Below are 12,912 nucleotides of genomic sequence, written 5' to 3'. Positions count from 1 at the left end.
TTTTTTAAATTTGTATTTTACTTTTGTATTGTTGATATTGTATGTATTGTTAATTGATTCAGTTTCCATTTGCTTGAAAACCCGTGTATCGTTATGCATTTTTTGAAGTTTTAGTTTAGGTAATTTTGTATAATGTCTTGTCTGTTTTTAATGCGAAGATTAATAAATGTCAGAAACTGATTCCTGTGTAGTCCAACCTCTCTATTAGTTTTTAGGTTTGACAAGTTGTAACACCTTAGTGCCTAGGTTGTTTTATTTCATTCATTTCTTCCCTGACCTAGGACTAGTTTCATTCATTCCTTCAGGGGGTCCTTGATACCTAATCATATATATATCCCCATTTAGATACATGTAGTTATTTTATAAATCTGGCATGGATCCAGCCCTCAGGGACCGGTTTTGAGAACCCTGGTCTAAATTAACCCATACGGAATTATCTTCTATCTTCTTACAAACTCTCAAGAAGATCTGAACCCCCTGATCTTTCTGAAAGGATCTATACTGGTTCAGTGTATTGATTATTTTGTTGGTGGGTTGTAGCTCAATGGACCAGTGTAAGATTGACTCCATGGCTCATATTTACTAACATTTTGCGTGGTACTTTTTTGGTACAGCCACAATGAAAAATGATAGTCCAGATTTACAAAGTTAGGCAACAGCTGATTTGCTTCACCTTGTGTGGCATTGTAAAAAAAAGTTATGCAACACGGAGCCTTGAGCTGGCTTGCTTACACTGCATCAGGTAGGAATCATATGGGCAGAGCATGGGTGGCTCCAATGCATCCATCCATGTATTTTCATGAAAACCCAGATTTACTAGAGGCAGTAAACCTGGGTTTGCACCAAAAATGATACGCCCACCTGAGAGGTGCAAAGAGAAAAAATCCCTCTTTCAATGTGTGCTGCAAGAGTGCCTGTGTGGGTCAGCTCAGGAAGAGAGCTGAACAGTGCCATAGCTTTAACAATATGGAGCTGTTCAGCTCTCTCCTAGCAACACAATGCACTTCAGCAACTTGCCTTTCTGTATGCATTGCGTGAACATTTAGTAGATCTGCCCCATGTATCTACTCACTGAATTATCTAAGGAGTACAATTACCAATTTTGCTTACTCTTAGTTTGAAATTCAGGTTTCAACTTTCAGCGGGCGAATAACACCAATCTTCAGACTAAATTAAAGTAGACCGTAAGCTACCCAGACCTGTTAAAGTCTCCAAGGTACAAAGTCTTTTGGGGATGTCGGGCTACCGCAGGCAGTGGGTTTTGGGTAAAGCTAATGGCCACACCATTGCTAGATATTTTACAAAGATACCAACAAACCTTTGCCCTGGTCGAAGGAGCCAGACTAAGCATTCTCATCTATGAAACAAGCGCTGCCTTCTGCATCAGCATTTAGTTTGCCCAATTACTTTATATCTTTCACGTTGTACTGACATGAAAGGAAGAACTTTGCTCTAGGGATTCTGCTTCGACATTACGGTGATCAGAAGAAACTGATTGCTTATTCTTTTTATGCTGTCGTATCTAGGGTGCTGCTGTGCCTGAGGTGGCTGCGGCTGCTCAGCTAGTTAAGGCTTTTGGAAACATTGGGGGTCATTAGGATGGCGGGCGGACTTTATCCGCCTGCCATCCTGTCGGAATTCGGGACCGCCCGCCATAAGGGCGGTGGTCCCGTGGGGGGTATTAGGATGTGCCCGCCACAGTGGCGGGCACATGCTGCATTTTTAGCATTGTGACAGGCGGTGCTCTCTGCACCGCCCACCACAATGTTAAAAATGCAAATGAAGCGGGGTACCACAGGTACCCCCGTGTGTACCCCCCACCTATACTTCACTCTGGGGTCCCGCAGGGAGCCCCCAGAGTGAAGACCGCATGCCTTTCCGTGGAGGCATCGCCGCCGCGGAAAAGCACCTAAATACAACCATCATAATATGGCTGGCGGTGTCGGATAGACACCGCCACCATATTATTCCTTTTCCGCCCCAGCCGCAAGGCGACCGGGCCGGAAAAGCGTCCGCCGAGGCCCCCCCCGCCATACTATCCCGCCATACTAATATGGCGGGGGAAAACGAGTGTGGATGTCGGGCAGATTGCCCCCGCCAGGCTGGCGGTGGCTACCACCAGCCTGGCGGGGGCAATCCGCCCGACATCATAATGTGCCCCTTTGTGTCAGGACCCATTCTCATTGTTGCTGTACCTCATATCGTATTTGTATTGTTATTGACCGTTAAAACTCAGCCTCTTTCCATCTCCAGATTATCACGATATGAAATAGTCTTACTGTCTGCATCTCATATTACACTTATATGTTGCCCTAAACTATGCATCTCTTTTCATATATGCTCTCGATGGTGAACCTCATAATTGCATCAACACAGGAGCCCACCTAACCAAACCAAGTATTGATCTCACTTATGCACCTTTGCCAAACTGTGATCTTGTATATGGTGTTGACGGTTCATGTCTCGGACATGGTAAAGATTCTCAGGTTGCAGGCTTTGCCGTATGAACTCTGCATGATGTTCATCACAGCAGCACTTAATTTGTACAGAAATGGCAGGGGATCACAGCAGCTTGCACCACCTATTGCATTACTAATGACAATTCAGACTTTTTTTATAAATTAAAAATGACTAATACCTGCCACCCAATCTATTTTTATATATTTGGGTGACAGGTAGTCATTTTTAATGTACATAGAATTATTAAACAACTGTTCTTGTGTTAATCACTCAATTGGGCAAACAGCGCCACCCTGTGGTTGGCTGTCATACGTCCCCGGTGTTGACCATTAAGTGCTGGTGCCGAATACCGGAAACCATCGTCTCAAATTAAGCACTGATTGACGGCCATTGTTTACCAAATGTTCATCAAGTAGCTGAATTGATCGCTCTTATGTGAGCTTATATGTCAGAAAACTAACATATTTTACTGATTCAAAGTACGGGTTCAGGTTGTTCTTGACTTGGGATCTTTTGGAAGCAATGAGAATTCCTTAGCTCTGCCAGAGTCAATACTGAAAATAGAATCTCTATCAAGAGGTGACGTGAAGCTCAACTACCTTCTAAAATGGGTATTTTCAAATGTACTGCCAATCAATCTGTGGAAGATGAACTGTGAAGAACCAATACACTAGCTACCCCACCTGCCAAAAAGGGGACCCCTTCTTTCAATTTTGAAGTTACTTTCTTTTCTAGCCTGTGTTACTGAGCCCCTGATACACTCTTTACAAGATCATGCTGAATCACAAGTGTGCCTCCTATGTGGAAAATCAGGGGTTGGTCAAAACAGGCCTGTAAAAAGAACTCTGTTGGAGTCTAGAGGGACAAACAAGGGAGAGTGGTTGCCATCTACCCCTCCAGCTGTACTTACTCTGCGCTGGTAACTTAGGAGCCAACTGTTTAGCCAAGTCCATCAAGGCATGGATATACTTCCCGAGCAAGCATGTGGCATTAGTTGACTTTAACGCAATACTTGCGGAGGAGAAAACCTTCTTGGCAGACTGCTCCAATTTCCTGGAGCCCCTGTCCCCTGGAGTTGTGGGAAACGACCCAGCCGATTGCTTAGAACAAGATACCTGTAGCACAAAGCTTTCCGGTGAAGGAAGGGCAGTAAGAAAGGCAGTATTGGCAGGGGCAGGCTTATACCTTTTTGCCGCAGTCCTTGAGACAGCAGGGGCAGATAAAGGTTTCTGCCACACCTCCAGAATCGGCATCATTAAATGGCAATAAAGGTTCTACAACAGAAGATGGTGAATGCAACACTTCAGTAAGAATATTTGGCCTGATCTCTGCTGTGGGCAGTTGAAGGTCAAAAAGTTCAGCCGCCTTCCTGATGACAGCATGGTATGGTGCAACATCCTGCAAAGGTAAGGCCTTTGGCAATGAAAGCTCCTACTCCGGGGAAGTGTCTAAGCCACTGGCCTCTCGAAGCCCCTCGAATTCATCAACAGAGTCATGGGTTTCTCCTTTTTCCATCTCAGCCTGCTGGTACTCCTCTTCCTCCAGCAGCCTGTGGGCTTTTCTTCTTAAACGTCTTTTCGGAATCAGTGTCAGTGGTGCAAGGGGCGGCGCCGGAGACATCGGTGCTGGCGTCGAAGGAGGACCCTCGGAAGCGGGCAACGGAGACGAGAAGATGACATCCCAACACCAGATAGCGCTGGATTCTGTGGTATCGGCGTCAAAAACTTTGGAGCTGGAAACTGCCATGACGGCGCTGTTGGCATAAAGGACACGAAGGGTGCCTTGGCATACTGTTGAGGGATGCCCAAATTAAAGTCAAGCGGACCCACGGGGCCAGAGGCGCATCTGTAGGGTAGGATGCCTTGGCAAACATGCCAAACATCCCATTGAGAAAATGCGATGGATCCGACCCTGGAAAAGGTGGACAAGGAACAGAGTCTGGTTCCAATCGAGGCCGCATGGAAGGCTGAGGCTTCAGCGCCGTGGACGTCAGATCCGGTACAGACAAAGCCACAGGAAAGGAGAAGACTCCATGGGCTCCGGAGAATACCTCGGCACCGGAGAAACCCTGGGTGCCGGAGAACCCCTCGGCATCGGAGAGTGGGTCGGATTTGCTTGAGGAGAAGGAGAAGGCGACGGCAAGACAACATCCTTAGTATGATGTTACTGAGCTGGAGAAGCCGACCTTATAGCCATTCCCTTCGAAGATCGACGTTAAGATCCATACCTTTGCTTTTTCTTTTGCTTCCTCGACTTCGAGCTATGCGAGGCCGACGAGTTCAATTTTGATCTCTTACGACCCGTCTTCTCCTTTTTCACCTGTGCCATGAAAGGCTTGGCCTCACAATCTTTCAGTGCCCTCGGATTCATCTTCTGACAACTGGAACAACCTATGACGTCGTGGTCCGAACAAAAGGCACCAGAGACAGTCGTTGTGGGGATCTGTGGTGGACATATGTCCCCACACTCCCTGCAAGGCTTGAATTCAGACTTCTTCAAAGTAGCCGTAACACGGCTACACCAAGAGTGAAACAGAAACATAGTAAAACGAAACCAATTGGAGAGTCCCAGAAAACCGTTACGTGCTGATGGAGCGGAAAAAAGGGAACGGATGTCAGCATGCCGACAAGGTCTTCTTATGGCTACGGTGATGTCACGCGGAGTCGCTAGCGAAGCCATGCCATTGTGACGTCTTCGTGGATGTGGAAGAGCTAAGAACAAGTTTCTGTGGAATGCTGGTGCAGGGCTAATTCAAAAGGGGAGGAATCCACAGGCAGATGTCTCCATCAGAAAGCATGTTACCAGGCTCCTGGATGACATGGCACAGACAGTCCCCTTATGTGGGGTTTCCAGAGGACTGGTTTGGATCTTGTTAGCCTGACAATTTTTCTACCTGCTATCCGACACATGTCTGCTAAAAGTAATAACTATAACTATCTGTGGAGTAGGGCTGCCTATCTAACAAATTCAACAAATAGCTAAAGAACCGACGGAGGTAGTGAACACAAGTGCAACTGCTCTTGAATTGCTCCCTGACTAACTGGAAACACAGCAAACTGTAATATTACAGAACAGCCTGTTTCTCGATTTTGTAATGGCTACCAAAAGAGGTTTTGTTCACACATACACTATGGATGTTGCATGTTTAGACTTATGTTTCTCTGAGCACACATGGAAAGATTGATCAAGTATGTGGAAGTATTATGAAACTGCATATGATTGATGATTTGGTGGGTTCTGATTAAGGTTCTTTAGAGCCCGATATTAATTTGAATGTTTTTCATTGAATGATTATTGATGTTTCAGAAGTTGCCCTAAGAAATATTTCAAGATGGAGGAATGGTAAACGAAAACCATTGCCTTTGCATAACTATAATTGTTGCATCTATGTTTGCTTGCTTTCGGTAACTGTGCCCAGAGGAAATGCCAAACTTCGACACTGGCAGCCTCTCTTTGTTTCACATCCTGGCTCTCAAGATGAGAAAGGAAATAAGTTACTCTCCTGTAATGGTTATACGTTTGGAATGTCTGAAACCCCGCCATCAATTCCACCAAGACCAGAGAGACACAGACGTTTGAGGGAATGAAGAAAGATAAAGTTAATGGGAAAAGAAGTTATCAAGAAAGTACCATCGTAGGAGGAGTACAAGGGCTTCCACTGGATGTTCTTGGTCATGTTAAAAACATCTGTGGACTCCAATATTGGACCTAAGGTAATTGAACATATTCATAAAGAAACAGTTTCTGTATGATCACACTGCAGGAAATTCTTCTGTTTCTAAAGAGAGGAGAGTTTCTGAGTTCAATAGATTTAGAGGATACATACTACAATACCCCCATGGGATTTGGTGTGTTTGGGTGCGAGGACAGTAACATCAGAGACAATGTTGTTTCCGTCACAGGAAAGAGGCAAAAATGTATTAAGCTAGAGTCTTTTTTTATCAGGAAAAGAAAAGGTTTCAGTGAGGATTCTCAAGGTAATTCTAGGAACTATGTCTTCTTGCATTCAGTTGATACCGCATTATCGGCTTTAGATCATGCCCATACAGGAACAGTTAGGCGAGCAATGCCAACAGGCATACGTAGGATGATGTAGTCGAAATAACACTACTCATGAGGAAGGCGTTTCAATGATGGGTGCAAGACAATAATATTTTCTAAGTACTACAACCAGAAAAAGCACAAGCCTAACTAGCTACAGTTGCTTTACAATATAGAAAGGATGGCTGAGTGAAAGTTGCGCTGAGTCGTGACAAAGTCCAGGATTACAATAAGAATAGCTCCAAGGATAAGGTGATGGCCATCCACCACCAACCAAAGGTAAAGAAAAATCAATACCAAATGTAGTCAAAAACAAGATATATCCTGAGCTGATAGCAATAATCAATAGGGTCCTTAAATAAATCACAGTCAAGATGGTCTTCGTATCTTCGTTTATTATGTGTTTCTTCTTAAAAACTCTAGCCACCAACACGTGTTTCGTCTTTAGTGGTATAAGCCACAGACTTCTTCAGGGCTATTGCTAGAACACGCAGTGTTTGGATACTCGTGTCGGATTACACTACGTCCGAGGTCAGTTGGGGCTCTACCATGACTGTGAAGATTTGCTCAAACAATTGATCTACTTTGTCAAGAGCCTCCATATTTTATAATCTTGATATGTTATATAGATTTTGAAAGGATCTCTGTTTCAACAACGAAACACTATTCTAGCAATAACCCTGAAGAAGTCTGTGGCTTACACCACTAAAGACGAAACACGTGTTGGCGGCTAGATTTTTTTTAAAGAAGAAACACATCATAATAAACGAAGATACGAAGACCATCTTGACTGTGATTTATTCAAGGACCCTACTGATTATAGCTACAGATGCTTCTATGATACGATGGGAAGTGCATCTACACAAGATGCACGTAATGGTTTGTGGTCGAAGGAAGAGCAGCAGTTATACATAAACATATTGGAGCTGCGCAATCAGGATGGTGATGAAAGCATTTCTGCCTGTAGAGAAGGACTACCATGTTATAATCGGGACAGATAATACAACTACAATCTACTATATTTAGAAACAAGGAGGAACAAGGCTGGTGATACTTTCAAATGAAGCACAAACAATATGGAGATCGGCAATCCACAACAATGTTTTGTTGCTGGTGGAACACATTCTAGGGTTGCACAACAAAGAGGCAGATCAGTTAAGCCAGAAGTTATAGGGATAACCGTGAGTGGGAAATAGACACCACGCAATTTAACTCTATATTTCAAAATTGGGGGAACCAGATTTGGACATGTTTGTGACAGATCAAAACTGCAAATACAGGAATTTCACAAGATGATAGATTTGCCCAGGATCACAAGGCAATGCATTTACAATAAACTGGACAGGGAAGTATGTATATCCACTACCTCCAATACCACAGATTGTGAAGATAATATGCAAGATGAGGAGGGAGAGTTGCAAGGTGATTCTAGTAGCACCTGCAGAACCCCACCAACATTGGTATGCAGATCTATGGGAGTTGTGGGTAGAGAAGCCGGTGCAGTTCAAGCTCAATATTCAACTACTTTCAAAGAACAAAGAACAAATACTTCACGACCCAGTGTCTTCACCTAACAGCATGGCTCATCAGGACTTAGGGCCTAATTTACATGTTGGTGGTAAGAATACTCCTTTGCAACATGGCAAATGGTCTGCCCGCCTGATTTGAAAGCAGGCAGACCATAGGTTTGGCTACGGTGATGACATCTCCATCACCGCCATAGCTAAACCTCTCCGATGGCCCGGCGGAGTAATGGCTGTCAGAGAAACAGCTATATGTCTGCCCAACCAATCAGGATGGCTGGACACATAGCCATTTTTTTTACTGTCCCTCACCGCCAGGCAAACCCTGGCGGTGAGAGACAGTAAATTGCTAATAATGCTCCCCCCACTATGGGAGATGACTCTGTTCCTTCTAATGCATTATAAATGACTGCCTGTTAGACAGTCATTGGATGTAGAGAGGTACGAAAAAAGAGCACAGGGAACACTCAATGTACAATCTGAAATGAAAAAGTTTTGTGATGTGGCACGTAGGAAAATGTTGGATCCGATGAATATGTAGTCACATACATTTTTACTTTATCAATTACACTTAGCAGAGACAGGTTTGTCTTTTGTATCAGTTAAGGTGCACGTAGCAGTAATAAAGATTTCTGAGATCACCAAATAAAATATCTTTATATTCTCAGAGAAAGGTAAAAGAATTTATGAAAGGATTGTTCAGAAGATTCCCTCCAGTTCCAAAGCTAGTGCCATAATGGAAGCTAAATACTGTCTTGATGGCTTTGATGAAGGCGCCGTTTGAAACAATATATAGAGCAACATGAAAGTGTTTACAGTGTAAAGCTGCTTTTTTGCTAGCAATTACATCAGCAGGGAGAGTTAGTGAGCTGCACGCTTTGTGTTGTATAGAGCCATACTTTAATTTTTCAAAGGATAAGGTGATAATGATGACAAATCCAAAAATCATTCTGAAGGTGCCAACTAGGTTTCATTTAAGGGAAAAGATTATGTTAGAAACATTTTTTGTGAATCCAGTTAACAGCGGCTGAAAGAACATTACATTCATTAGTCATAAAGAGGTGTCTAAAGTTTTATTTGCATGCAACAAAGGATGGATCAACTCCTTTGTGGGTTTGGATTAGGAAGTAAAGGGAATACAGTGTCTAAACAAACAATTGCAAGATGGATTGTGGCATGTGTTACCACAGCTCATGCTGCAATGAAGAGGCCTTGGTTGAGATTAGTAAAGGCACATCTGACAAGAGCAATGGCAACGACAGATGCTTTCCTTGCAAGAACTTCATTGAAGAGCATTTGGAAGATAGCAAAGTGGAGAATGACACATGTTTTTGCAAAGCTATGCATGCCATAAAGAGGCTGTGGTGGGACAGAAGGTATTTAGAAACCTGTTTTTGGTAGGTAAGGCTCATTCCCCCTCTTCCACAAAATGCACATTACTACTGCTTTGTTAGTCTGGATTCAAGCATGTGAATCTATGAAAGCTCCAATACTAAAGAAGGAAACAAGGTACTTACCTGTAACTCTGGTTCTCCAGCATGGTACATTTCATAGATTGTCATTCAGCTTACCCACCTCTTCGTATAATGAGGCTTTCAAAAGTTTTTAAAAAAAAGAGCTTTAGGCTTACAAAATCTGACAGTTGGAAGCTTCTGTCAAGGGACCACCTAGGTGTAGTGAGCTCTGACTGGCTGGAGTTTGCGTCAATTATAATGATGTGGATAGAATGGAAAATGTTTGATTGATATTCAGTGTTAACAACTGTATGAATACAGCTGTTTCGAAGTTACATGAGGTTCCTGGTCTGACAATGTGAAATGATAGAAGCATGCTAATCTATGAAAGATACTAGTGCTGCAGGAAGTGTTAATTGGCTTGCACGGACAGAAAACTATACATTATTGTAACAAATGAAGGCCATCTTCTTCCTTTCTCAACCTCAGTCTCCAGCACGTGTGCTCCCTGTTTCCTAAAAAAAAAAACACATGCGATTCCCATTGAAAGCCTGTTCGTTAAAAACCCTTAAATATTTTTTGTTTTGCCTTGGCTTAGCATGTCTCACTTTCATTAAGTTGCAGTGGGACCTCCTTGTCAGCTGATTCTAGGATTCAGATATATTTTTCTTTTGTTAGGAAACATTCTAAGACTTCATTTGACCTGAGTGCAGAGGTTCTTTGACATGAGTAAAACAATGAATAGTTATTCAGTGCACTTGAGTAGACACAACTGTCATATTTTCTAAACGCCCTTAAAACATCAATGAAGATATCCCACAAAGGACAACCCACATTCGGTGCCCTTCCCTTCCCCTCACTCTCTTCTGAAAGGGTGCGCTAGAACTGAGGAAAAGTGTAGTGTTTTGCAGCCTTGTCAGGAATATGTACTGTTATATCTATGCTACAATAAATTTAATGTGATGGGTAAAATCATGAATTAGTAGTAATGCTTTCCAATTACCACATAATGCAGTTATGTAAAAATGTCGGCTTCCTGAAATAATTTCATTATGTCCCTTAAAGTTCTGATGTTTCACTAACTACATGGTGGTTTCCTTCCCACATGACTGTTCAGGGACACAAAGTATACAATGGCGGTAAACCTCCATTATTCGTTGCTATTAGTTAGTATGTGGAATGGGTTATGTTACTGATCCTGTAAGCATATGTTTGTTGCATGCAGTGCTGCAGATTCACATGCTCTACATACTCCTGCCATCTAGTGTAGGGCTTGGCCGCTTGCAACTTTTTTTTATTCGAAGAACTCTTTCAAGAGACGAGGTCTCACTGACTCCTGTGGTCGAGAATGAGCATGTGCCCCAACTCCATTGTTACATTGGTATTTTCCCAGTGGGCAAGAGTAGATATGGAGTAGTAAGTAGGACAGAATAGTGACCATGCATGTGAAAAGAGAGGAAAGCAGAAAAGGTGAAAGATATTCGTAGCAAATATTGGCTTCCTGGGTGGAGGGTGGGCACATATGAATCTACAGCACTACGTGCAACAGACAGACCCTTACAGAGTAAGTAACATAATCTGTTTGTAGCATGTCTGGTTATAGATACACACACTCTGCATCAACTGTAAAGCAGTACTCCCTAAGTGGTGGCTATCCAGTGGATGGTGCCGATGCAAAGGTCTGAAACCGAGTTCTGAGGACAGTGTGACCAGTGCTAGCTTGTTGCCTTGCAAGAATGTCCACACAATAATTCTCTTCCCTGCAGCATCGGAGGAGGAGGAGGAGGAGGAGGCGCCATAGCCTTCTCCCTGCACCTTTGGGTTGACAATGGAGGTGCAGAAGTGTCCAGTGGTGGCATGTCTTTGAAGGAAAGTCTGTGCTTTTTTGGCAGTCTTTTCCGAGGAGGAGAGCTGGCCTGTGCACTGATAATTGATAAGCTGTCTCTGCCTCTTGTATAACTCCTGCTGCAGTCTTACTAGGAAAGGCTCTTCCTTGGACTCAGCACTGAACCGCTTCCTAGCGGACAGCGATTTCAGCATTGAAGCTGGTTGTTTCAATGGCAATTGAGCTTTCAACCTCAACAGAGAAGCCACTTTCAAGTGTCTGGTGCTGAAAGGTGTCCTCTGACCCGAACCCTGCCAAGGGTTGAGGATACTGAAAGGCTATTTTCCTTGCTCTGAGTACTTGTTCCAGTTTCAAACTGTGCTCGAGTGTGGTGGCGGCCTAAGCACAAGGGCCGATCACATCCCCCGACGGTGGGGGGAGGATGGGGGGTGCTAGGTTTAGATTTGCAGTAGTTTCTAGGTCCTGAAAGAGGCACGGGTTTTGCTAGTACCTTTGAATGGCATGGTTTTCAGATGAGGTCCGGGGTCATCAGAGGTGCTTAAAGCGTTGTCGGGTGCCTCTTCTTCTTCTTCCAGAATTCTTTCCTCCTCGGCCTCCGAGCGTTGAGAGTTGATGATCTTTGGACTGCACTGGCTTGCCAGAATGTCAAGTGGCTCACCCAATTTTTCTTCTTAGGCACAGAGCAGATTAGGCTCACTGAAGATGTCTGGTGTTTCTAAAGAGGACTTGGACATCCTGCTGTTGGCCCACAGCCTATCTAGTCACTGACACAGTGTTTTCTTACTTCAGAATGCCGAATAAGAGTCACACTGGTTCTTGTCGTGCTTCGGTGAGAGGCAGAGGTTGCAGGTGACGTGCAGATCGGCCCTGGGGAATTTAGAATAGAAAGGAGGGCACTTTCTGAAGGGTGTCCATTCCATCACTCCCAGCATGTCCTCATTCTCCAAAGTTAGTATGGAGGGCACTGTGGTCCAAAGGGTCTCGAGGGCCAATTAGCCAGGTCACTCGACAACAATGGGCTCAAGGAATTAAGGGGGTGTCGTAAGAAAGGAAATGCATCAAAGAGTCTTCTCGGCAATGGGAAGGAAGGCAACAGACTCCAGAACCATGACTGGAACTGACAAACTCATTGAGAATTGGAGTAAGACTAAAACACATCGAAACCGTATGGCGGTGAAAAACAATCTGATAATGGAGTCAGTGCCTATGTGCATTCATGGCTAGAGACGGAGTCCCCAAGACCTTGTGACTTGAAAGAATTCTTCTAAGGAAAACGAGTTGCAAATATCCAAGCCCAACACTAGATCGCAGGACTTTGCAGAGCATGTGTATCTACAGCCACAAACGCAACGAATATGCAGTTTTCCTCTTCTCAACACCTCCCATTTCAGGGAGCCCATCTATTTCTTCCAGTAATAGGAGATATTCCTCCTTCCCTTTCTCGTGTTAAAGTGGATAGATCATTGGTGTCATATGGAGCTCTATGCATTAACCACAATTGTATATCTGAAAGAGACAGACGCTTATCTGAGGTTATATTTTTCCAGATATTGACAGATCCGTCAATCTGGTCCCACTTCAATCTCTT

This window comes from Lissotriton helveticus, chromosome 1_1 (assembly GCF_964261635.1).
Source record: "Lissotriton helveticus chromosome 1_1, aLisHel1.1, whole genome shotgun sequence".
Lineage (NCBI taxonomy): Eukaryota > Metazoa > Chordata > Amphibia > Caudata > Salamandridae > Lissotriton > Lissotriton helveticus.
Note: the sequence above shows the minus strand (reverse complement) of the source record.